Source organism: Anomaloglossus baeobatrachus, chromosome 5 (genome assembly GCF_048569485.1).
Source record: "Anomaloglossus baeobatrachus isolate aAnoBae1 chromosome 5, aAnoBae1.hap1, whole genome shotgun sequence".
Classification (NCBI taxonomy): Eukaryota; Metazoa; Chordata; class Amphibia; order Anura; family Aromobatidae; genus Anomaloglossus; species Anomaloglossus baeobatrachus.
In genome coordinates, this window is record NC_134357.1 from 541,959,845 (window position 1) to 541,987,725 (window position 27,881).

The 27,881-nt window shown below is 46.8% G+C and overlaps 1 protein-coding gene across 1 annotated transcript in view; it reads left to right on the forward strand.

Moving 5' to 3' along the window:
• LOC142312945 (uncharacterized) overlaps positions 1–27,881 on the forward strand; it is a 156,945-nt gene that overhangs the window by 22,868 nt on the left and 106,196 nt on the right. The window lies entirely within an intron of this gene.

Here is a 27,881-nt window from a genome sequence, read left to right on the forward strand (position 1 = left end):
GCCCTACAGGCGTTCCAGCGGTGGCTGGAGGGCAGACAGATCCGAATACAATCAGACAACGCCACGGCGGTCGCATACATCAACCACCAGGGCGGCACACGCAGTCGTCAAGCATTCCAAGAAGTTCGGCGGATTCTGCTGTGGGCGGAAGCCACAGCCTCCACCATCTCCGCAGTTCACATCCCGGGCGTAGAAAACTGGGAAGCAGACTTTCTCAGTCGCCAGGGCATGGACGCAGGGGAATGGTCTCTTCACCCGGACGTGTTCCAAGAGATCTGTTGCCGCTGGGGAACGCCGGACGTCGATCTAATGGCGTCTCGGCACAACAACAAAGTCCCGGCATTCATGGCACGGTCTCAGGATCACAGGGCGCTGGCGGCAGATGCGTTAGTTCAGGACTGGTCGCAGTTTCGACTACCCTATGTATTTCCCCCTCTGGCACTACTGCCCAGAGTGTTACGCAAGATCAGGTCCGACTGCAGCCGCGCCATCCTCGTCGCTCCAGACTGACCGAGGAGGTCGTGGTACCCGGATCTGTGGCACCTCACGGTGGGGCAACCGTGGGCACTCCCAGACCGACCAGACTTGCTGTCTCAAGGGCCATTTTTCCATCTGAATTCTGCGGCCCTCAACCTGACTGTGTGGCCATTGAGTCTTGGCTCCTAGCGTCATCAGGGTTATCTCAAGATGTCATTGCCACCATGAGACAGGCCAGGAAATCAACGTCCGCCAAGATCTACCACAGGACTTGGAGGATCTTCTTAGCCTGGTGCTCGGATCGGGGTTTTGCTCCCTGGCCATTTGCATTGCCCACTTTTCTGTCCTTTCTTCAATCAGGATTGGACAAGGGCTTGTCTCTCGGCTCTCTCAAGGGACAAGTGTCGGCGCTTTCAGTGTTTTTTCAAAAGCGTCTAGCCAGACTCTCGCAGGTCCGCACGTTCCTGCAGGGAGTTTGCCACATAGTCCCACCTTACAAGCGTCCGCTAGAACCCTGGGATCTTAACAAGGTGCTGACGGCTCTCCAGAAGCCACCCTTCGAGCCGATGCGGGAGATCTCTCTATCTCGCCTTTCACAGAAAGTGGCCTTCCTAGTGGCAGTCACTTCACTTAGGAGAGTGTCTGAGCTAGCAGCGCTGTCATGCAAAGTCCCCTTCCTGGTCTTTCACCAGGATAAGGTGGTCCTGCGTCCGGTCCCAGAATTTCTCCCCAAGGTGGTATCCCCTTTTCATCTCAATCAGGATATCTCCTTGCCTTCTTTTTGCCCTCATCCAGTTCACCAATGTGAAAAGGATTTGCACTTGTTAGACCTCGTGAGAGCACTCAGAATCTACATTTCTCGCACGGCGCCCCTGCGCCGTTCGGATGCGCTCTTTGTCCTTGTCGCTGGCCAGCGTAAGGGGTCTCAGGCTTCCAAGTCAACCTTGGCTAGGTGGATCAAGGAACCGATTCTTGAAGCCTACCGTTCATCGGGGCTTCAGATTCCTTCAGGGCTAAAAGCCCATTCTACCAGGGCCGTAGGCGCGTCCTGGGCTTTGCGGCACCAGGCTACGGCTCAGCAGATGTGTCAGGCGGCTACCTGGTCGAGTCTGCAAACCTTCACAAAACACTATCAGGTGCATGCCTATGCTTCGGCAGAGGCTAGCCTAGGTAGGCGAGTCCTTCAGGCGGCAATTGCCCACCTGTAAGAGGGGGCCGGTTTCCGGCTCTTTTTATCGAGGTATTCTGTTACCCACCCAGGGATTGCTTTTGGACATCCCAATTGTCTGGGTCTCCCAATGGAGCGACAAAGAAGGGAATTTTGTTTACTTACCGTAAATTCCTTTTCTTCTAGCTCCTATTGGGAGACCCAGCACCCGCCCCTGTTCCCTTCGGGCTGTTGTTCTTTTGTGTACACATGTTGTTCATGGTCAATTGTTCTTTTGGTTAATGGTTCAGTTCTCCGAACATCCTTCGGATTGAATTTACCGTAGACCAATTTATAAGTTTCCTCCTTCCTGCTTTGGCACCAAAACTGAGGGGCCCGTGATGCACGGGAGGGTGTATAGCAGAGGGGAGGGGTTACACTTTTTAAAGTGTAATTACTTTGTGTGGCCTCCAGAGGCAGAAGCTATACACCCAATTGTCTGGGTCTCCCAATAGGAGCTAGAAGAAAAGGAATTTACAGTAAGTAAACAAAATTCCCTTCATTTCTCTATTCTACCCTAGTGCATAAAAAACTATGACCGATCCTCCTTTTTTGATCTAAAGGAAAGATTTAATTAGTATAAAAAATGTTTTCCCTTTTTTCTCCTATCTAAACCTGGGGTGCGTGCGTCTTATGGTAAGGTCTGTCTTAGACGCCGTGCACATATTCTGTATTTGGTGGTTTTTCACCTCAGTATTTATAAGCCAAAACCAGCAGTGGGTAAAAAATACAGAAGTGGTGCCCATGTTTTTATTATACTTTTCCTCTAATTGTTCCATTCCTGGTTTTACCTTTACAAATACTGAGGTAAAAAGTCACCAAACATTCAACGTCTGCATGTGGCCTTATAGTACGAAAAATGTGGTCTATTAGAAATATAAATATATGCAGTTACTAATATCTTTCATCCAAAAAGCAATATACAATGTGCAGAGAATATTTCCCATTGTTATATATTCACATGTATAACTATATGAACAAATATTACATCACTCGCCCCCCCCCCTCAAAAAATACCTAAAATGACCTTCAAATTGTCCCTCCAGTGAGGAAGGAGACAAACTCTAGCGCCACCTATTGGAAGTAGCACTCCTAAGAGTCAAAAGTGGCTTTTAAAACAAGCCTTTTCATAAGACGTAGGATTGATTGCCAGATCAGAATTCCAATTTGCAGATCTGGTGTTTCGGGGTGATTATCCACACTTTGCACGGACGAGGGGCATCTGATCTGGCTTATGAGAAGCTATGTGGGGACCACGGGGAAGACTATTCTCCTTATGGAGACCTTGTCACTCGTCTTCCTAACTCCCAATCTCAGTGATTTGCCATTCATTACAGTTACTTTCAGCGCACATATCTGAATAATGTCTGTAACTTCTTTATACGACACCAATAAACATGTTCACATTATAGATGGGTCTGTAGACAGATTTCAGAAGAGGCAGGGGACAGGTTTTGATGGGTCTAACCCCTTTTGGGAAACTTCTATGTAAGGTTGATCTATTGGACTTGAGAATCAGAAATCAAGACTTTTCATCAATATATGGCTCCCTCTCTCTAATAGATTTGGTTCTTGGCACCTTGTTGACACTTTTTAGTATTTCGGATCATGCCCCAATTAAATTAATAAATTTTTAATTTGGTCCTCCTGAGAGTAGAATGACCCCACCTTGGCGATATAACTGGTTATCTACCATTTCTAAATCAAATAAAATCCCTCAATTATTAGAGGAGTTTTTTGTTAATAATGGCTCCACTTCAGCTGTAGTTATTTGGGATACTATGAAGGCCTTTTTAAAATGTCTTCTCATTACAGAAGTAAATAATATTCTTAAGTTGTAATTTCTGAGTGGGACATATTGTAATTGTGACTAATTATGCCACCTTCGTTTCTAGATATGGACATAGTGGTGGGTGTGAGGTTTGGGTGGGACTAGTTGTTTTTTTTTTTGTTTTTGTACTTTCGTTACAAATTCTTCAATAAAAAAATTTGATTAAAAACATGTTCATATTACAAATTACTACTTACATTTACGATTCAGTCCTTCTTTGTAGGAATATCTGATAGGATCCATTATTAAATCTCTTTACATGATAAGTATAGTATGTTTTTAACCACCATCAAAGCAAAGATTGGAACATCATGAGTCATCCATTTCATCAAATCTGTGGGTTCATAAGAAAATAGGAAAAGGTTTGTTTTTTTTTTTTTTTTTTTTTTTTACAGAAATCCATTCTTGTTAGTCACCAGATATAGTCATGGCCGACAGTTTTGGTACCCTTTAAAATTGTTCCAGAAAATGAAGTGTTTCTCCCAGAAATTAATCACGTTTATTTCCTTTGTGAATATTGGAACAACACACAAAAATCTGAGACAAAAGGCAAATTGGACTCACAAAAAACTCCCAAATAGGGCCTGCCAAAATTGTTGGCACCCTCAACTTAATATTTGGTTGCACACTCTTTGGAATAAATAACTGCAATCAAACACTAACCGTTGTGACAAGGCAACCGGTTATATTGTGAATGACAGGTATGTATCACAGAAGTGGTGTGATCCTGGGAGTTCTTTCTGGTACATGTAGTACCACATCTTCCTATAGTATTGAATGGGCCAGGATTACGGATGGGACTGGCCATCCACATACCCCTGCCTACGGGTGTGTCTGACACAGGTCTTAATTAGCTTGTTTGGCACATGGAGTCAGAGTGTGTGTAGAGCAGTCAGTGTATGGCTGGAAACGCATCTGTGCGAGTAAAATCGGTCCGACTGGGCTGAAAAAAACTCGGCTGATTTTAGTTCACGTTAGGTCCAAGTGCAACGCAAGTGCGATGCTTTTTCTGAATAAATTAATGATTTTACTAGCGTGTGTAATGCGTATTATTTTACTATGTCATCTGCCATTCAGCTCTGCTAAATGGCATATGACAGCAGACACAGACAGAGCCGCATGATCAGAATGAACTCGGGTGAACTTCACCCGACTTCATTGTCATGCTGCGGCTCTGTCTGTGCCGCGTCTTGATTAGCGGTCACCTTTGAAGGACTCACCGGTGACCGCTAATCCCCTGAGTGACTGAAGTTAGCAGCCCTCTCTCATACTTACCGATCCCCGGCGCGGAGCTGCACGGCGTTCACACTGCTCCGGCGGCTTTTACTATTTTGAAAAAGCCGGCCGCTCATTAAACAATCTCGTATTCCCTGCTTTCCCCGCCCACAGGCGCCTATGATTGGTTGCAGTAAGACACGCCCCCACGCTGAGTGACAGGTGTCTCACTGCACCCAATCACAGCAGCCGGTGGGCGTGTCTATACTGTGCAGTGAAATAAATAATTAAAAAAAACGGCGTGCGGACCCCCCAATTTTAATACCAGCCAGATAAAGCCATACGGCTGAAGGCTGGTATTCTCAGGATGGGGAGCTCCACGTTATGGGGAGCACCCCAGCCTAACAATATCGGTCAGCAGCCGCCCAGAATTGCCGCATACATTATATGCGACAGTTCTGGGACTGTACCCGGCTCTTCCTGATTTTGCCCTGGTGCGTTGGCAAATCGGGGTAATAAGGAGTTAATGGCAGCCCATAGCTGCCACTAAATCCTAGATTAATCATGTCAGGCGTCTCCACGAGATACCTTCCATGATTAATCTGTAAATTACAGTAAATAAACACACAACGAAATATCATTTATTAGAAATAAAAAACACTAACAAATTCCCTGGTTCACCAATTTAATAAGCCCCAAAAAGCCCTCCATGTCCGGCGTAATACAGAATGTTCCAGCGTCGCATCCAGCTCTCCTACATGGAGGTGACAGGAGCAGCAGAATACACCGCCGCTCCTGTCAGCTCCATGCAGCAACTGAGGTGGATGATGACCACGACCTGACCACATCACATCTACCCTGGAGGAATCGGCTGTGAGCTCCCAGCATTATAGAGTAGTGTCACAAACCACCGGGGGGGTCACTCAGAAATCCCCCGCGCTGGCTACCAGTACGTCACAATCGGGGGGTAACAAGTGGGGGTCACCCCTCCTTTATACCTCCCGACCGACAGACAGAGCACGTGATGCGCTCTCTAGCGCCCCTCTTATAGTCAGGCCAATTATGGAATTGCCCGACGATAAGCAAGGAGGCCGCTATACTACTTATGCCGATTATTGAAGGGTCCCCAGTGAGAGTAGGGTATATATTCCCCCGACCTCCGCGGGCGGAATATATAAAACCTCCCCGGATCTCACTGGCCTCCCCACAATAATCCTTGGCACAACTCGCTGCCACCAACCGCTTCATGGTAACTATTAGCCGAACACACAGACGTGGGATTCAAGATCGAGATAACAGAACAGCCCAAGATTAATTATATAATTTAATCAGCCTAAAGCACACTAGAAACTACAATATATACAATAGGGAATCTACAGAATATACATATGTCAGAGTACAGTTACAGATAAAGCATGGTTTACAAACAGGTATGCAATTCAATCAGTTACCTTGTGCGTCTGGCCACAGGGGGGCGCTGTAGACCAGGTTTCCAGGAACTCCCACAGATGTTTCCTGCACGTGACCCCCAGCGAAAGAACACTGGAAAATGGCCGAAGTAGGGTTATCAACCTGGGCAAATCCAGGTCCCCTCCTACCTTCGTGACCTCAGAGGGAGCACTGCTCCACCCCTGGCTGGAGTTATGGACAAAATCCACAACATGGAATATGGCCATAACTTGGCCTGGGAGCGTCGTAGGCGGACGCCAATGCTCTCATTGTGACAGTTATGAATTTAGCTACAGAATGAGAGGTTTCATGACTTGTCTACTAGTTCCACATTGGCTGATATCACGCCTGGGGTATTTCCCAAGCTCCCGCTCCCATAAAAAAGGTGTGCCAGCATCGTCCGCATGCGAAAACACCATTTTTATGGTTGCCGTATTTATCGGAAATATGGCTTGCGAGATATGAACCATTTTTTACTGGAGTCGTTCTGTCTGGCTAGTTCCAGAGCCTTATAATGAGATACAACTCTTGTTACAGGGTGACGGCAGGGAGTCATCCTGTGTCCTTTGTTCCCACATCACCTAATTTCCATATCACAGGAGATGGCCATGGGATGGGTTGCTAAACAAGTTGTGTGAAGGAAAGGGGGGGTGACACCAGGAGAGGGCTTCCTGACATAACTTGAATATCATGATTTATCGTCATATCTCCGGATTTACCTCACAAGTAGCAGATACTCGGGACTGACAGTCCTTGCTGGTGGAGCTCACTACCTGGAAGGGAATACAGGCGATCCAATTGAAAAAGAGTCTGTCTGATAAACTCGTAGGACAGGGAGCTATTTCCTCCTCCTCTGCATATGGTTTTCCTTACAGGGACTTATTGTGGCCAGACTTGATCCAGATCTATGAATTGATGCACAGGCATATTAGCATAACTGCAGAGTTGTTCCATTGTGCATTGCTTGATTCCCCTGACAGGACGTTCAGCTTTGAATGCGGATATATTTTTTTGAGTGGACAAAAAGTCGTCCGGTAGACATATTCCAAACCACCGCTACACATTAAGAGGCTGGATGACATCCTAGTGCAGGACTTTCAGGCTTGAATGATGGTATTTTGGAGTGGACAAAAAGACGTCCGGTAGACAAATCCAAACCACCGCTACTTTTTAAGAGGCTGGATGACATCTTAGTGCAGGGACTAGTCAGGAGTGACGGAGAGGGATATCAAACCTTCCCCTAACAAAGCCATATACCAGAGAAGGACTATTTTTTATCGATTGACTGAAAACCCGAGAATAGTGCCCTGTGTGTGATAATTTATGAAGTATATCAGAATTGGTCCCCTGAGGATCCCCTATATTGCGTTAGGGGGGGAGAAACGCGTCGGGAGAGTCAAAGAGGGTCCATTAGTTAAGTGGGCCTCTTGACTCCTACCTAACAGATCTATATTGATATTAGAGGAACCTTGAAAACTAACGCATGATCTATGTTAAATGTGGTTCTGTCTTGCACTATATGTTATCACGCTGGTGATGGTCACCCCCGCCTAAAACCGCTATAAGAGTGAGGGTGAGCGTATTTTAGGAACAGAGGTCGAGAACCCCGGGAGGATGAACAGGGGTTGATAAACAGGATATATGTGATGCAGCATCACCTTGATATGAACCTCTGAACCCTATGCTCTTTCACAAACCATCTATCTATAGCTGAATCTTGGCGTGGGTTGAACACTGTTTAGCACATGCACAACTGTCTTTATCCTCATGTGTTTTTAGAATAGAAAGAGAGAACATCCCTAGTGTTCTGTTTTTAGGAATATTAAATAAAGTATATATTTTTATAAGAGGTGTTGAATCAGGTGGTTTTTTGGAGCAATAGCTACCTCTTACATTGAAATTGTGGTTATAGTAGCAACTGAGGTGAGTAGTGTGATCAGCTGGTCTGTCACTGAGGTTACCTGGATCCAGCGGTGGCCGCGAGTAACCTGACTGACAGCAGCTGATCGCGCTACTCACCTCAGTTGCTGCGTGGATGTGACAAGGAGCGGTGTATTCTGCTGCTCCTGTCACCTCCATGTAGCAGAGCTGGATGCGACGCTGGAACATTCTGTATTACGCCGGACATGGAGGGCTTTTTGGGGCTTATGAAATTGGTGAACCAGGGAATTTGTTAGTGTTTTTTATTTCTAATAAATGATTTTTCGTTGTGTGTTTATTTACTGTAACTTACAGATTAATCATGGAAGGTATCTCGTGGAGACGCCTGACATGATTAAACTAGGATTTAGTGGCAGCTATGGGCTGCCATTAACTCCTTATTACCCCGATTTGCCAACGCACCAGGGCAAATCGGGAAGAGCCGGGTACAGTCCCACAACTGTCGCATCTAATGTATGCGACAATTCTGGGCGGCTGCTGACTGATATCGTTAGGCTGCGAGGCTCCCCATATCGTGGAGCTCCCCATCCTGAGAATACCAGCCTTCAGCCATATAGCTTTATCTGGCTGGTATAAAAAATGGGGGGACCGCACGCCGTTTTTTTAAATTATTTAATTATTTATTTCACTGCACAGTATAGACACGCTCACCAGCTGCTATGATTGGGTGCAGTGAGACACCTGTCACTCAGCGTGGGGGCGTGTCTTACTGCAACCAATCATAGGCGCCTGTGGGTGGGGAAAGCAGGGAATACGAGATTGTTTAATGAGCGGCCGGCTTTTTCAAAATAGTAAAAGCCGCCGTAGCAGTGTGAATGCCATGCAGCGCCGGGGATCGGGGAACGGTGAGTATGAGAGAGGAGGGGAAAATGACCGACAGACTGTGAGAGAGGCACAGAGATAGTGACGGACCGACAGAGAGAGAATAGAGACCGAGAGGGAGAGACCGACTGACAGAGAATAGTGATTGACAGACATTGTGAGACGCCACTCGTTTCCAGTGTTTTAGGAAACATGCGAGAAATGTATTTAGAAAATCGGATGCAACTAGGATGGTGTGAGTGCCGTCCCGTGACATCCGATTTTTTTTTACACGCTCCCATAGACTTGCATTGGAGAGACTCGCAGTAGAAACTCGCAAAAAAGCAGCATGCTGCGATTTTTTTCTCAGTCCGATTTGGACTGAGAAAAAATCGTAGATGGGAGCTGAATCATTCACGAACATGTGTCCGATTCCAATGTGAGATTTTCTCGCATTGCTCTACTGCGAGAAACTCACAAGTGAGAAGCAGCCCTATGAGAAGCACTGCATGAGAAGCAGCCTCTGAGGCAAAAGAGGTTGTTTATCTCAGAGAGGTCTGAATCCTCTGGAAGGAACCCATCTGAAGGAGCAGAGGGTTGGCTTCACATGTGAGTGAGGGGACACTGAGGGAACCCCACTCGGGATGCTGGGAAGTATCCAAACCTGAGCGGGCGGACCGCAACAAAGACGGACCTGAAATCCGTGTTCCTGGGGAAACGGCCAGCGAGAGGTAACGGGGCTGTTGAACTCAGTGAAAGAGGCACAGAAACCTCTATGGTGTTAATGGACTGGAAGTGACTGAGTGGAGGCTGAGAGAGCTGCACTCAGATTGTGTATCTGAAATGTGCAGGAGTATCGTGACTATAATGGACCTGAAATCCGTCTGAATTTATGTTATGTTTTGAGGAGTGGTTTATGTTGGTGGGTTTTTTTAATAAACCGCTGGACTTTTTAAGGGATCTGTGTTCCTATGCTACCTCTGAGACGCAGCCAATGGTGTGACCTTCATCACGTGAGCAGGCGAATGCTTACACCGTCCACAAGCTTCTTACATCTCTCAAATGGAATTTTGGACTCTTATTTTGGAAACTGTTCCAGGTCTCTCATATTTGAAGGTGCCTTTTCCCAACAGCAATTTTAAGATCTTGCCACAGGTGTTCAATGGGATTTGGATTCGGATTCATTGCTGCCACTTCAGACCTCACTAGCGCTTTGTTTCTTCCCATTTCTGGGGTCTACTTCAAGTATGTTTGGTCATTGTCTTGCTAGAAGACTCATCACCTAGGACGCAAACCCAGCTTTCTGACAATATGCACTATGTTCCGACAGAAAATCCTTTGGTTATCTTCATGATTCCTTTCACACAGTAAAGGCAGAGGCAGCAAAACAACCCCAAAACATCTTTGAACATGACCTACATGACATTTGACCGCAGTTACGGTGTTCTTTTTTTCTTTTTTTTTGTAAGCCTCATTCCCTTTTCAGTAAACAGAATGATTTCAGGAGGATGAATGTGACGGCGCTCTCACTCTATATCCTATTTATACAGTGGCTATCTGCTGGTTCTTTCTGCCAGGCCCAGGAGGGGGGCCTCCTGGTGGGACGGCAGTGTTGAAGAGACGCGGATGACCTGCAGCAAGCTTGGCAAAGAGCAGACGTGCAACGGTGCTTCATCAATTGTGGTGCTGCCATTCTCTGCATCTGTAAGTGACAAAGCAGCAGAGACATCAGCGAAGATGCTGGGGTGCATTGCTGGGGACTGGACAGTGCGGGAGACCCCTGTGCAGGGGGGGGGGGCTGCTGGGTGGCGCTGCGCCCTTAGAGGCACACAGAGGAACAGACAGGAGATCCAGCCAAAGGAGAGCAGGTTAGAGGAGCCCTTTGAGAGCAGAGACCCTGCAGTGGATCCTACCCTACAGGATGTGCTAGCTGCAGTTGAATTCTGTGAATCCACATTGGAATCTCTGACAAGGCATGTGGGGAAGTCTGAGAGAATATTGCCCTTAGCAGCAGGACATATAAAAACTAACACAAGTTAGGGGTACTTCACACACAGCGAGATTGCTACTGAGATCGCTGCTGAGTCACGTTTTTTGTGACCTCATTAGCGATCTCGCTGTGTGTGACACTGAGCAGCGATCTGGCCACTGCTGTGAGATCGCTGCTCGTTACAGCGCTGGTTCGTTTTTTTTATTGTTGCTCTCCCGCTGTTAAGCACACATCGATGTGTGTGACAGCGAGAGAGCAACAATCCTGAATGTGAAGGGAGCAGGAGCCGGCGTCTGACAGCCTGCGGTAAGCTGTAACCAAGGTAAACATCGGGTAACCAAGGTGGTTACCCGATATTTACCTTCGTTACCAGCCTCCGCAGCTCTCACGCTGCCAGTGCCGGCTCCTGCTCCCTCCACACGCTAAGCTAAGCGGTGTGAGCTGGTAACTAAGGTAAACATCGGGTAACCATAAACCATGTTTACCTTAGTTACCAGTGTCCGCAGCTTCCAGACGCCGGCTCCGTGCAAGCGCAGCGTCGCTTGCACGTCGCTGCTGGCTGCGGGCTGGTCACTGGTCGCTGGTGAGATCTGCCTGTTTGACAGCTCACCAGCGACCATGTAGCGATGCAGCAGCGATCCTGACCAGGTCAGATCGCTGGTCGGATCGCTGCTGCATCGCTAAAGTGTGAAGGTACCCTTACAGATGTGGAGGAGAAAGTCAGTGAATTAGAAGAACATCTGCCCTTTGTACAAAAAGATCTTAAGCGAGGGCTGCAGAATATTATAACTCTCCTTAATAAAGTAGACGATCTGGAAAATAGGCTGCAGCAAATTAATTTGTGCTTGGTGGGAATACCTGAAAAAGAGGAGGGCCGTAATCCTGTTAATTTTTTTTTGAGTCCTGGCTGATTAAAAAATTTAGCCAGAATGTTCTCTTCGCCATTGAGAAAGCACAAAGGGGTCCCACAACTTTTGTGCTCCTCCAAGGCATGGTCTGATTAAATTACTGCACTTTAAGGACTGTGACCTTACACTACTCAAAGACCACTCTGAATATTGATGAACGGAAAATATCAATATTTTCTGATTTCCAAGGTCCAGAACAAAGGGCACAATTTTGGGACATAAAGCAGAAACTATGAGATAAACATTCCATTTCCATGCTGAGGATGGTTCCAATAGGTAGTGTCCACATACTTGACTCTGACACCTTACCATGGTTGGACTGAAATGAAAAGTTCCTGCAGACTGGATCTAGATGACGGGACTTTCCCTGCGGTGTTGAGCGACTTGACTGAATCTGTGGTGCTAAACTGTAGGACTCTTTCCCTACTGGATTGCTATACCTCAGGAGGTACCCAGATAACTGTAAAGGAGTAATTATAACTTTCTAACCTTTTTCACTCCCGCACTACCCACTTTTTTTTTCTCTTTCTTTCTCCTCCCTTTCCCTTTTTTTTTTCTTTTTTAGTATTTTTGTAATATAAAATGGTTGATGGTCACTTTTTTCTTTGCTCTGAGCTCTATGAATGGGAAGATGCTAAGTTGTAACGGTGGTGAAACTGATGAAACTGTTTTTGTTGTTCCTTCTTCTAGGGGCACTCAGACTGTTGAACGGCCCTACTTCTCTTACTGTAAAGGCCCCATTACACACAGCGACGTATCTAACGATATATCGCCGGGGTCACGGATTTCATGACGCACATCCGGCATCGATAGCGACGTCGTTGCATGTGACACAAACGAGCGTCCGTTAACGATGGAAATTACTCATCATGTCGTCCATCGTTGACACGTTCATTTTCAAAAAATCGTTGATTGTAGAGGACGTAGGTTGTTCGTCATTCCCGAGGCAGCACACATAGCTATGTGTGACACCTCGGGAACGACGAACTACAGCTTACCTGCGGCCGCCGGCAATGAGTAAGAAATGAGGTGGGCGGGATCTTACGGCCGCTCATCTCCGCCCCTCCGCTTCTATTGGGTGGCCGCTTAGTGACGCTGCTGTGATGCTGCACGAACCGCCCCCTTAGAAAGGAGGCGGTTCGTTGGCCACAGTGACGTCGCTAGGCAGTTAAGTCCGTGTGACGGCTCCTTACGATTTTGTGCGCCATGGGCAGCGATTTGCCCATGACGCACAAACGACGGGGGCAGGTGCTATAGTTATCTATACTTGTCCGGCGAGCTGGTTTGATCCAGACTTACTGGTGGTTGTAGTGCTTTATTGCTGTGAGCTGTTGTGTTAACTCTTGTTGTTTTGTTTTTTGCTTTTGTTTTTTTTTTATTGCTGCCTTACTTCTCTTGCTTTTCTCCTTAGTTTCTTACGTTTTTTTTTTCCAGTGAGTTTGCAGTGTGTCTGAGTTTCGTTTTTTTTCCCGTCTGTTTAAATTTGTGTTGCTATCACACTCCTGCCCCTTCCTTCCCTTTTAGCTCTGGTCAGGAAAATAGCCAGGCACGAGACTCATTTATCTCCACTATTAGGTGTAACCCTGAGGACAGGGATAGCCTAGGGTCCCCTGGTGTTAGAGACAGTATTGGATCCCTTTGTGCCTTGCTATCCTGCAGTCACATCGTGACAAGCATGGACTGTTAGAGGCCTGGGGACACCGGTTATGAAATGTCAGTTATCAGATTTATATTTTTTAAATAATTATAAAACCAGGTATCATTTCCTTTACACTTCACAGATACTTGTACATTGTGTTGGTATCACATAAAATCCCAATAACATCCATTTAGGTTTGTGGGGATAATGTGGAAAACTTCACAGAATATGAATACTTTTTCAAGTCATTGTACAAATTGTACACACGCAGCTTTGCTCTGCACAGATTATATACACACAGCTCTGCTCCATACACGTCGTACAAGCGTGGCTCTGCACACATAATAGACACGTTGCTACTCACCACACACTCTGATGTACAAGGTGCAATAAAATAACCTAAGGTGTTTGGAGCTGTGTGCAGACTGACCCATTGGACAGAATTGGCTGAAAATTGGTATGTATGCTAGTCAAGGCATGGGGAAATGGAAGGCATCTTAAATAAAAAAATTATAACAAAACTCCCCGCCAGGTAAAAAAGTGGTGCTGTACAGTGAGCGAGCGGCCCAAAAACCGTGTGCAAATAATTAGAGATGTCACAATTGTTCCACAGACTAGCATACTTGTACAATATGGCCGCCATGATGCATGGTGATCATGTTCATCCTATTCAGAACATGCTCACCGCTTGTGTGTAACATGTCTCGTGGGATGCTTCGCATTTCCAAAATAATGCAGTGTTTGAGGTCAGCCAGGGTGTCAACATTTCCCCGATTAAACATTCTCTTCCAAGTGTCCTCACAACCAGACATCACAAGGATTGAGATCGTGCGAACATGGTGGCCATGCGTTAGGGAAGGAGCGGCTCAAAATCCTGTCATTGGGAAAATATGCATGCAGAACGTTCTTCACACGATTTGGGATGTGAGGAGGTCTCCATCATGCATGATGGTGGTCGTCTGAAGACACCGCCGCTGGTGGAGTTGTGGAACGACCACTGTTTCCAGCATTGTCTGGTATCTCGCTTCTGTCACGGAACAGGTAGCAACTCCAGTTGGCCTCATTTCTTCGTAAAAGAACGATCCGAGGATGAATGATGAGGTGAAGCCACACCAAACGGTTACCTTTGGCGAATGCAGTGGAACCCCCTTGACCGCATGCTGACTTTCGGTAGCCCATATGCGACGGTTTTGTGTGTTCACCAATCCATTCAGGTAAAAATACGCTTCCATGGCCAATTCCACTCTCCCCAGAAACATGAATGCAGATGTCACGCAAGTATCATTGTCACAAGGAAGAAGTTGTTGATGATGGCACTCAGTAACCCGGTTGCCTCAAAACGTGTCATCTGTCTCAGCGAATTGACAGCCATTGGACCGCTACGTGTGTGAAGGTCAAACAATGAAAGGCTCTCAGTGCAGCTGTAGCTTTCCTGGCATTCTCCTAAAACAACCGCACTAACCGCGCACGATCCGGCAAAGAGACAGGCATCTTACAGACTGATTTGCAAGGCACGCTCACTGTACGGCACCAATGTTTCACCTGGTGGGGAGTTTTGGTATAAAATATTTTTTAAGATGTCTTCCATTTCCCCATGCCTTGTAAAGCATACATACCAATGTTCAGCCAATTCTGTCCACTGGATCAGTCTGCACACGGCTCCAAACGCCTCAGGTTATTTTATGGCCACCTTGTACATTTGTATTTCGCCCCCTTGAGTCGTACACACACTGGTCCGCTCCATACACATCGTACACACACTGCTCCGCTCCGTACACCTCGTACACACGCGCCTCCGCTCCGTACACCTCGTACACACGCGCCTCCGCTCCGTACACCTCGTACACACGCGCCTCCGCTCCGTACACCTCGTACACACGCGCCTCCGCTCCGTACACCTCGTACACACACGGCTCCGCTCCGTACACCTCGTACACACACGGCTCCGCTCCGTACACCTCGTACACACACGGCTCCGCTCCGTACACCTCGTACACACACGGCTCCGCTCCGTACACCTCGTACACACACGCCTCCGCTCCGTACACCTCGTACACACACGCCTCCGCTCCGTACACCTCGTACACACACGGCTCCGCTCCGTACACCTCGTACACACACGGCTCCGCTCCGTACACCTCGTACACACACGGCTCCGCTCCGTACACCTCGTACACACACGGCTCCGCTCCGTACACCTCGTACACACTCGGCTCCGCTCCGTACACCTCGTACACACTCGGCTCCGCTCCGTACACCTCGTACACACGCGGCTCCGCTCCGTACACCTCGTACACACTCGGCTCTGCTCCGTACACCTCGTACACACACGGCTCCGCTCCGTACACCTCGTACACACACGGCTCCGCTCCGTACACCTCGTACACACACGGCTCCGCTCCGTACACCTCGTACACACTCGGCTCCGCTCCGTACACCTCGTACACACACGGCTCCGCTCCGTACACCTCGTACACACTCGGCTCCGCTCCGTACACCTCGTACACACTCGGCTCCGCTCCGTACACCTCGTACACACACTGCTCCGCTCCGTACACCTCGTACACACACGGCTCCGCTCCGTACACCTCGTACACACTCGGCTCCGCTCCGTACACCTCGTACACACACGGCTCCGCTCCGTACACCTCGTACACACTCGGCTCCGCTCCGTACACCTCGTACACACGCGGCTCCGCTCCGTACACCTCGTACACACTCGGCTCTGCTCCGTACACCTCGTACACACACGGCTCCGCTCCGTACACCTCGTACACACACGGCTCCGCTCCGTACACCTCGTACACACACGGCTCCGCTCCGTACACCTCGTACACACACGGCTCCGCTCCGTACACCTCGTACACACACGCCTCCGCTCCGTACACCTCGTACACACACGCCTCCGCTCCGTACACCTCGTACACACACGCCTCCGCTCCGTACACCTCGTACACACACGGCTCCGCTCCGTACACCTCGTACACACACGGCTCCGCTCCGTACACCTCGTACACACACGGCTCCGCTCCGTACACCTCGTACACACTCGGCTCCGCTCCGTACACCTCGTACACACTCGGCTCCGCTCCGTACACCTCGTACACACGCGGCTCCGCTCCGTACACCTCGTACACACTCGGCTCTGCTCCGTACACCTCGTACACACACGGCTCCGCTCCGTACACCTCGTACACACACGGCTCCGCTCCGTACACCTCGTACACACACGGCTCCGCTCCGTACACCTCGTACACACTCGGCTCCGCTCCGTACACCTCGTACACACACGGCTCCGCTCCGTACACCTCGTACACACTCGGCTCCGCTCCGTACACCTCGTACACACTCGGCTCCGCTCCGTACACCTCGTACACACACTGCTCCGCTCCGTACACCTCGTACACACACGGCTCCGCTCCGTACACCTCGTACACACTCGGCTCCGCTCCGTACACCTCGTACACACACGGCTCCGCTCCGTACACCTCGTACACACTCGGCTCCGCTCCGTACACCTCGTACACACGCGGCTCCGCTCCGTACACCTCGTACACACTCGGCTCTGCTCCGTACACCTCGTACACACACGGCTCCGCTCCGTACACCTCGTACACACACGGCTCCGCTCCGTACACCTCGTACACACACGGCTCCGCTCCGTACACCTCGTACACACTCGGCTCCGCTCCGTACACCTCGTACACACACGGCTCCGCTCCGTACACCTCGTACACACTCGGCTCCGCTCCGTACACCTCGTACACACTCGGCTCCGCTCCGTACACCTCGTACACACACGGCTCCGCTCCGTACACCTCGTACACACTCGGCTCCGCTCCGTACACCTCGTACACACTCGGCTCCGCTCCGTACACCTCGTACACACACGGCTCCGCTCCGTACACCTCGTACACACACGGCTCCGCTCCGTACACCTCGTACACACTCGGCTCCGCTCCGTACACCTCGTACACACACGGCTCCGCTCCGTACACCTCGTACACACTCGGCTCCGCTCCGTACACCTCGTACACACGCGGCTCCGCTCCGTACACCTCGTACACACACGGCTCCGCTCCATCCACACTATAAACCCCTCCTGACCCCACACATAAACTTCCCCTCATCCAGCCCCATGACACCCAGCACAGCAGAGTCCTGCATACACTGAGGAGCTGATCATGTGACCCCTGACTCCTCCCCTCCATGTGACATCATCACAGGTCCTGGAAGCACAGAGCAGCCATATATCTAGTGTGCGGCTCTGCAGGTGGAGGTATGTGGAGATTCCCCATTACTGGGGCAGGGGGCATTAACCCCTTCAGCTCTGACACTTTCTTGGGGTTTTCCTCTTGCTGATTTCTATGAATCATGAGGTTTTTGTTCCTTTTCCTATACAGATGACCCAACTAAGGCAGGAAGGGAGGAAACCCGTCTGCCCTCGGCCCCTTGTGTAGAAAAAATAAACCGGATATCAGAATAGAGAGGGAACATTAAAGAAATTTTTAATTGAAGTATTAATTGAAAATTGTAATTGATTAGATTATTATAATAAATAGAGTTTAAGAGCAAATTCACCTTTTGTTTTCTGACCACAACTTTACGTTTTGCTGATTTGGTTCCCCCCCTCCAACAGCAGTGACAGTTTCTCATGCGGTCCCCTGGGAAAATGAATTGCCCACCCCTGGATTAAAGTGTGAGATTGAATCATTCCTCATAAATTATTACAATGGTAATATTCATGCGCATGCCCACAATAGGGCAGAGCAAAGTGCGCCTGAGCGGCCGGTGATGATACTGCGCAGGCGCGAGACTTTGTTCATCTATGCATCAATGTTATAAAATCCAGGGGGCTCTCCCAACAGGTGGTGCCTTCGTAATGGGTCTGCAGCCCCTTCGCAAACGTCCAACAATACTGGCCCTCACAATAAAGTTCTTTGTTGTGATTTCTTTATTTCTATCTTGAACTTTATTGTGAGGGCCAGAATTGTTGGACCTTTGTTCAGCTATGGGGATAAGGGAGGACGTGTCATCCACATCAATAAGAGCCAGAGGATGGTTTTTATGCTGAGAGAGGAGGAACAGACCCCACGAGGAGTATCCCCATCTGACCGAACCAGCCTCATTTAAATACAGCTCAGGACTAAATCAAATGGTATTTTTGGGGTGTACAGGGGGAGTCAGGGGACAATGTAATTGTTGAGGTGAGACACAAAGGGTCTCTTAAGGTCTGACTGGCACTTTTCAGATTATCTGGAAAGTCATGTGTGCACACGGGAAGAAATAACAGACTGCGGTCGGTTAATAGCTTCCTATCATGACGGACGCCAGCAAGATTCCGCTCAGTCTATTGTTCACAAAACTTTTATAGCTCTAGATAAGAAAAGGGTGTAGGCAAAATATAGTCCAATCAAATATCGCAGTCTAGGCTCGGTGCGTGCAGCAACTTGCACCGTCTCTACTGGGTTGGTTGTTCCAAATTTTGGGTGGTCTTCAGGTCCTGATCACCTTAGGCGTTGTCCAGGATTACAGGTGCCATCTTTGAATTACATGTGCTAACATATTGTATTAAAGAAAATCACTGAAAAAATTATATATATACATATATATATATATATATATATATATATATATATATATATATATATATATATATATATATATATACACACACACACTGTATATATGTGTTACTAGAAAACAAAAGCTTTTTTTTTTTTAATATGTATGTTAGGCTACATCAACTATTCTACGTATCTAGATCTGTAAAATGGCTGAACGAAGTATTTCAGGTTACTTCATTCTTACCCCTAACATAATCATTTGTGAAATGCCTATCAAAAGCAAAAAATGATTGTGGTATTTGTTGAGATACTATAAACTAGTGAAATGATTTTTTTTTTCTGTATTCCCTGGTCAGTCCCTATGAATAGCCATTCATTAGCTGAAGCAGTGGCGTACGTAGCCAGTGATTGGGAGCATGGAGGGACATATCTTATGAGCAATTCAATTTATGTTCCAGTCCATGTGAGACAAAGATTATACATATACCATATTTTTTGGATTATAAAATGCACTTTTCCTTCCAAAATTTTTTGAGGAAAATAGGGGGTGCGCCTTATAATCCAGTTGCAGCTTACTGGGGTGGTGATGGAGTAGGGCGATGGTGCAGATGGGTGTGAGGCAAGGACCATCCAGAAAATGTTGGCTGTGCGGGCTTCAAAGAAATGACGCCCTGCAGTCTGCACTTGTGCAGATTGAGCTTTTGGCTCAATGGTAGCTGAGAACACATCTGCGCACGCGCCTCCTCTGGCCCATTGATCTCCAAGTGGACTTAATGGAAATGACGCCTGGAGGTGACGTGTGCAGATGAGATCTCAGCTCCTTATTGAGCTGAGAGCTCAATCTGTGCACACGTCAACTCCGGGCGCCATTCCTTTAAAGCCTGCACTTCCGACATTTTCTGGATGACATCTGCCTCACAGCATTGTCCTACTCCACCACAGCCCCTGCTTCCTGTAATCCTGCTCCTCAACTGCGCCCCCCCCCCCCTATAAGATGCAACTGATTTATGAGACTGGTCACATTTTCATCTCCAATTTTTTTTTTCCAGCTCCCTTCAATATGGGATCCACTCAGTAGAGATCTATATAAGAGAGAATTCTCCTGATTGCCACGTGTATGATGGAAATGGACAAAGACAAGATGGCGGAGGGGATATTACACCTCACCCTAGAGATCCTCTTCCGGCTTACTGGAGAGGTGAGAGATTCTGATGACGTCACATTACATCATCCTTATCTATGGGAATAACAGATGGACAGAACTGGAGAGGTGAGGACTCTGGAAATGTCTGTAGTGAGATTTATTACTGTGTCTCTCCATAACCAGGATTACACAGTAGTGAAGAAGACCTCTAGTGAGCGCTGTCAGGCCCCTGTGTCTGAGCGATGGGGAAGACCCCTGAGCCCAATCACTGGGCCTCCACCTCACCCCCCGATACATGAGGACATCAATGACCAGAAGATCCTAGAACTCGCCTACAAGATGATTGAGCTGCTGACTGGAGAGGTGACACTGCTGGGAATGCTGGGATATTATACAGTGACGCTATGAAGGGATCGGGGGGTGACGGTATCATTGTATGTGTCAGGTTCCTATAAGGTGTCAGGACGTCACCGTCTATTTCTCCATGGAGGAGTGGGAGTATTTAGAAGGACACAAAGATCTTTACCAGGACGTCATGATGGAGGTTCCCCAGCCCCTCACATCACCAGGTAATAGAGAGGACTAAATACACACGGCCTATAATTATCTGTATGTAAGGAATGAATTCAGTCCCTGTATGTGTCTCCTCCAGTTCTATCCAGTAAGAGGACAACACCAGAGAGATGTCCCCGTCCTTTTCTCCCACAGGACTGTAAACAAGAAGATCCCGATGTTCCTCAGGACCATCAGGTAGATGGAGAGAAGGTGTCATGAAATCCCCCTATGATGTGTAGATGGCTGTGAAGGTCTTGTGCTCAGTCTTGTTTTATCCACCAGTATTATATGTTTTATACTTGTGTAATGAGAGCGGTGGAGATGGCAGGATTAGAGCTGATCATAGATGTGACTTCTCCATCTGTCTGTGACTTTTACAATATTTGTTTCAGGGTGAAGATCTGACCCATATTAATACTACAGAGACATATGTGAGGGAGGATGAGTGGTTTAAAGAGGAGATTCCTACATATGACTACCAAGGTAAGTAGTAACCACTAAATGCAGAGAAGTCACAGATTCTTCTCAGTCAGTATAAGCAAGGATGGTTGACCTTAGGGAGATCAAGATCCAACACCGCGGAGACACCATCACATGTTTCTCAACGCAGTGATTCTAGAGCAAAATTCCCTGGGAAATATTGAAAACAAGAAAGCCTGCAGAGACACCATCACATGTTTCTCAACGCTGGCAGGTAACTAGCCAGGTCTTTCACCGGGAAGGAACAACCACGGGAAGGGCAGTCTCCAGTCAAGGAGACCACCTATGCCAAGCATGGTATCCATCCACATACAGTTGTTTCGGGGTATTTGCCCCTCATCAGTGTGGAGTAGGAAACTGGCTAGTGGGAGCAATGCCTAGTAGAAGACTGCATAAGCAAGGATGGTTGACCTTGGGGAGGGCCATGTGCGACAATAGTGCAAACCTGTTAGCGGCCCTATGCCTATAGCTTCTCTCACCTTGAGGTCATCTGATGACCACGGGATACAGTTGTCTTTAGATCCTGCTACAAGAAGAGTCTGATAGGCTGAGTCGGTGACAACTAACAGGTCTCATGCACTTGAGTAAACCAGTACCGCAGTGTATGAGACCAGCAAACACCATGATATATATTCATATCCCACAGTGGGATTAAGTAAATATTGTTTCTATTGTTAAATCTGGTATGGCTATAAATGTACTGACCTGAAGAATAAGTTGGATTATATAAAAAAAAATTGAATTGATGATTCTTGTTCATTCTGCATCTGAAAAATCAGAATAAAAAGCAATTAAAAAATCTATTGTGCCCCAAAATTGTACCAAAAAAAAAATCTTCAACTTATCCCACAAGAAAATTAGTTGTCATACAGATCTGTTCACCAAAAAGTAAAAAAGATATCTAGCCCTCAAAGTATGGCAAAGAAAAACCTTTTTTATATTTAAAAAAATAAAAAATTTTTGATGTGCGATAGCAGCAAAAACATAACTTTATTTATTTATTTTTCTTTTTTTACATCTGGTATCGCTCTAATTGTAGTGACCTGAAGGATAAAGCTGTCTTCTCACTAATACTGCTTGGAAAACTGTGTATAAATAAAAAATTCCCATCATTTTGAGGTGTCTTTTTAGCACACAGGTGTGGATGCCTAAAAAATATGGATGCCACCGGAACAGAAGCCAAACTGAGTCCAAAGTGTCTCCATGTGCCTGTCACAAAGAGGTTTTTGCAAGCATCACTGACTGTCCTGGCAGTGTCAAGATCTGGGGAAACTTCAGAATCCTGCACTCTGCCTGCTAACTTCCCTGATGTCTGTGATAAGTGCAGGTTGACTGAGGCGTTAAATCACAGACCTGTGGTTCATGGGCAGGCTAACAAGAGTTAATCTTTGCCGGACTGCTTGTTAGTCTTCTTAGTCACATGCTATGTGAGAGCCAGTCAAGTTTGCTGTCCTCCTATATATGCTGGCAGCACTGTTCCTATGGTACGAGCTATAGCTTGAATATACCTGTCCTGGAGAGGTGGATTTATCCTGGCGTACTTGTGGTTGTAAAATTATATGCAGCTGTGGTGTTAACCCTTGTACTTTTGTTACTCATTACTTCTCTTGCTTTTTCCTTTAGTTTTTTACTGTTTGTTTTTGTGAGTGTGCAGTGTCACTGAGTTTCTGTTAATCCTGTCTGTCTCATCTGTGTTTCCATGACACTGCTCCCCCTTCTTCCCTTGGGGAGGGGAGTTGGCTCCTATGCTGAACCTCACGCTAAGGAACCCAAGGGTATCTCTGACCTCTGTATTAACCTGAAAGTGGAGATGCTGGAAACCTGTGCCTTACTATTCTCCTGACCAGGTTTAATCTGTTATTCCCCCATTGCCCAGGGAATGAAGGGGAAGGAGTGTCATGGAAACACAGATTAAGACAGATGGGAAAACCAAAACTCAGACACACTGCAAATTCACAGGAATGAACAGTAAGAGACTACAGAGAAAAGTAAGACCAGGAGGGCAGCAACAAACGGACAACAAGGGTTAACACAACAACACTCACAACACTAATACACAACAACCACCAGGAAATTTGAATCACACCACTTCACCAGATCAGTATAGTGAAGCTATAGCTGGCATTAATGGAATAGTTCAGCCAGCATATATAGCAGGGGAGCGAATATGACTGGCTCCCCCACAGCATGTGATCAAAGGAAATTAACAAGCAGTGCAGGAGAAATTAACTCTTCTAGCCTGCCTGTGTCTGTGGGTCGACGCCCTGTGCTGATCACAGATATTAGAGGAGTTAGCAAGCGAAATCCAAGAATCTTTAGTTTCTACAGATTCTAACGTCACCATGACAGTTGGTGATGCCTGCAAAAATCTCATTGTGACTGTAGAATAGTAAGGCATGGGACTATGGTGTCTCCACCATTAGGGGTAAACCAGAGGTGAGGGATAGTCTACGGTCATCTAGCATGAGGGACGACATATGAGCCCCTTGTCCCTCGACAACCTATAGTCACATCATGAAATTATAGATGGCCCTACTTCCACTATATTCCAGCATGGATCCGATTGCTGCACTAGCGAGACAATTGCAAGCCTTATTTCTTCAGATGGCTGAATTAAAAAGGGCGGTACAGCAACAAGTTCACTCTGCCACACGGTAGCAATCAGCTCTAGTCTCTGGATCATCAGAACCCAAACTTCCTCTCCTGGAAAGATTTTCGGGGGAGCGCAGCCTGTTTGCTACATTCAAAGAAGCATGTAAGTTATACTTCTGTTTTTGTCCCCACTCCTCTGGTGCTGCGGAACAGCAGGTGGAAATTAATGTCTCTGTTTTGAGTAAGGGCCTTTACTTATCTTCCAATTCATCTTTTAATTTTTTTTATGGTGGATGGGTTTTTCTCATCACTCAGGCTCATCTTTGATGATCCGGATAAAACATCTTTAGCAGAGTTTAAGATCCGTTCACTGCAACATGGAGATCTGGCTGCAAAGGATTACTGAGCTGAATTCTGGCACTGGTCCATGGCCCCACTGTGGAATGACACTGTTAAAAGGCCAGTTTTTCGAGGGTTTGTTTGAGGGGGAAAAGGAGGCATTGGGTTATGTATGTGACCCCTCTCCAACTCTATGCCTATGGACAGTGCATGTTTTCAGGATCTCCTTAATATTGCACAGGTGATAATTTACAGCGACTCTGTCAGCAGGATTCAGCTATGTAATCTGAAGACAGCATGCTGCTAGGGTTAACATACAGATTAGAGCCAGTCTCTTATCACAAAGTCTGTTTTTTATATGCAATGTTAGTTTAAGCTTCTTAGCTTTATCATTAGTGGGTCTGAAGAGTCCTGTCTCCACCCCCTTCTGTGATTAGCAGCTTCTATCTATGGAAAAGTAAAGTCAAAGCCTGGTGTGTAGCTTTATGGGCTCTGCTACATGCAAAATCTAAAATCTTGGATTGTGTCAAAACAACTGTACCCAGTAATCACAAGTGATATGTCATTGGATTCAGGATATATTTGTCTACATTATGCTGCTCTCAGATGATGTTGCAAAAACATGCTGACAGATTCCCTTTAATTTGCACAGTTGATGATTCTGAGATCTGTGCATTGAACATCCTAAAAACATGCACGGTTGGTGGACCTTCAGGACTGGAGTTGGGGAACAATGTCCTAGAGGGAAGACCTCCACTCAAAAGGGGCCGAGTCTTAATTTTTCCTGTGGCAAAAAGGGAAACTTTATCAGTGCCTGTTCCTCTGTGCCCAAATTCCTCGACCCAGGTTGTTTGGGGGATCCCAACCTGGGTCTACATATTTCCTACACAATTGTTTCTCAATGTTTAATACCCGCAAGGGTTAAGGTTGGTGGCCAAGAAATCACTAATAAAGTTTTTTCTTGATAGCGTTTCTCGTGCAAACATGATCAGTGAACAGTTTGCTCATTCCACAGGGTTGGATTTGAAGGTGCCATCAAATCCTGTTCTGATATTTGCTATTGATAACTCAGTTGGGCTTTTTTGAACGTGTACAAGGGCTGGAACTCCGTATATGGGCGGGGTCTCAAACTCTGCTGGGTATAAGGGCCGCACATAGAAAAAAAAATTGCAGGGGCTGCATTCTTAACAGGACAAAGTGACATTTTTAGTGATACCATTTTTGTTTCCTCTATACATCTCTGGATCATTTTCTTGAACATTTTTTGCTTGTTTAATATTACAAATGTGCACTTTTTCTTTAAGTCTATAAATAAAAAAGCATTTTTAATGGCAAAAAAAGTCATGCTTTTTTCTTTTGAATTTTGTTTACATTTTATCCCCTTATTGAAGGTAGTATTGTTTTACAATTAGCATCATATAGTAATCTTGGCCAACATCTTGTAGTAATGTCCCCCATCCTTGTGCCTTGTAGTAATGTTCCCCATCCTCGTCCCTTGTAGTAATATTCCCCATCCTTGTGCCCTGTAGTAATATCCCCCATTCTTGTGCCCTGTAGTACTATGCCCATCCTTATGCCCTGTAGCAATGTCCCCCATCCTTGTGCCATGTAATAATGTGCGCATCCTTGTGCCTTGAAGTACTGTGCCCCATCCTTGTACCCAGTAGTACTGTGCCCCATCCTTGTGCCCTGTACTACTGTACCTTTTCCTTGTGCCCTGTAGTACCGTGCCCCATTCTTGTGCCCTGTAGTACAGTGCCCCATCCTTGTGCCCTGTAGTACCGTGCCCCATCCTTGTGCCCTGTAGTACCGTGCCCCATCCTTGTGCCCTGTAGTACCGTGCCCCATCCTTGTGCCCTGTAGTACCGTGCCCCATCCTTGTGCCCTGTAGTACCGTGCCCCATCCTTGTGCCCTGTAGTACCGTGCCCCATCCTTGTGCCCTGTAGTACCGTGCCCCATCCTTGTGCCCTGTAGTACCGTGCCCCATCCTTGTGCCCTGTAGTACCGTGCCCCATCCTTGTGCCCTGTATTACTGTGCCCCATCCTTGTGCCTTGTAGTACTTTGCCCCATCCTTGTGCCCAGTAGTACTTTGCCCCATCCTTGTGCCCAGTAGTACTTTGCCCCATCCTTGTGCCCTGTAGTACAGTGCCCCATCCTTGTGCTCCCTGGTAATGTCAGCCATCCTTGTGCCCTGTAGTACTGTGCCCATCCTTTAGTAATGTCCTCATCCTTGTCCCCTATTAAGCCTCTCTTCACATCCGCAAAGAAAAAAAAAAGATTCTTTTCACCTGTCCTTGGTTTTCTCAGTGCCCTTGTACGTGCCCACGATTAGTGTTAGCAGTGTTTTGGAAGCAGCATGCTTCAGCTGCGTCCAAAACGCTGCAATATACAGTACAAGCACAGTGGATGGGATTTCTTGAAATCCAATGCCCACTGTGCTTGTTTTTTCGCAGCAAACACTTACCTGCGGTGCGGCTTTCCGAGCCACAGCACATCAGTTGTTTGCTGCAGAGTCGCAAGTGTCCTCCGCAGGACACAAGCGAGACACCACAACTGCTCAAGCCCGGATTGTGGGTACGAGCAACTGCGGTCTCCTGCAGAGGAGTCTTGCGGCCCCGCAGGTCAGGACCTGCAACGTCCAGGACACAGTGGATCCTGATCGTCAGCACGTACCTGCCTCTTGCGGCCGGCAGACCCCATGATGATCGCGGCCCGATGCAGGGAGCCGGCACTGGCAGGGCTTTACTTCCTTTGAATAATTTGCGGCTCGGCGGAGATCTAAGCACTATACTAATGGCAAGCAACCGGACAATCAAAGGCAAGCAGGTGACGTCATACACCAGCAGATGCCATTGGTTTAGTGCTTAGAGCTCTGCGGCGCTGCAAATGATTCAAAAATAGTTAAAAATAGTTTTTACATTTATTTACTTGTCACTAGTGGATTGTACATTTTATTCTCTCTGCTTGTGAGATGGTTATATAGCAGTGGCCTCGTGAATTTATTTTATTGTTTTATTTTAGAATGGCAGAAAACCTTATAAAGTGACTCCATTTTGGAAATTATTCCTATCGGTGATTTAATCTATAACTTTTTTTAATCTATGACTATTTTGACACCTGAGTGGGGGCTTGTTTTTTGCGGGATGAGTAGAACTTTTTATTGGTATCATTTTTGTCTACATAACATTTTTGGTGGCTTTTTATTCCAATGTTTGAAAGACAGAATGAACAAACCGTGAACACCACACTACTGGTTCCTGCCATGAGGTCTTCTATTAGACTGTGAAGTGTCATTGTCTTGATGAATAATTCAGTCTTACAACAAAACTTATCATGTCTATGGAAATTTTAAAACATTTATGAATGTTAAAGAATATACATCTTAGGGATATTTTCTTCAAAATAATAATTGATTTTAATATTGGCAGATGACTGTTCCAGGAGATCAGAGGGAGAACTCACATCTTTAATTTTTAAATCAGATGACCTCGAGATCACACAGAATACAATTGAAGTGAATGCCATTACTCCAGATATCTCATCATACCTTCACAGTAAAAGTCAATCGTTTGATCCTTTGAAACAAGTCCTATCTGCTGACTCATTACATACTACTAAGAATAAGAAAAGTCACAAAAGAGGCATTGAAAAACAAACTGATCTTATAGCAAAGGAGCCAATTTCATGTTCAGAATCTGGAAATAATTTTTCCCCTAAAATATCTTTTGTAAAACATCAAAAAAT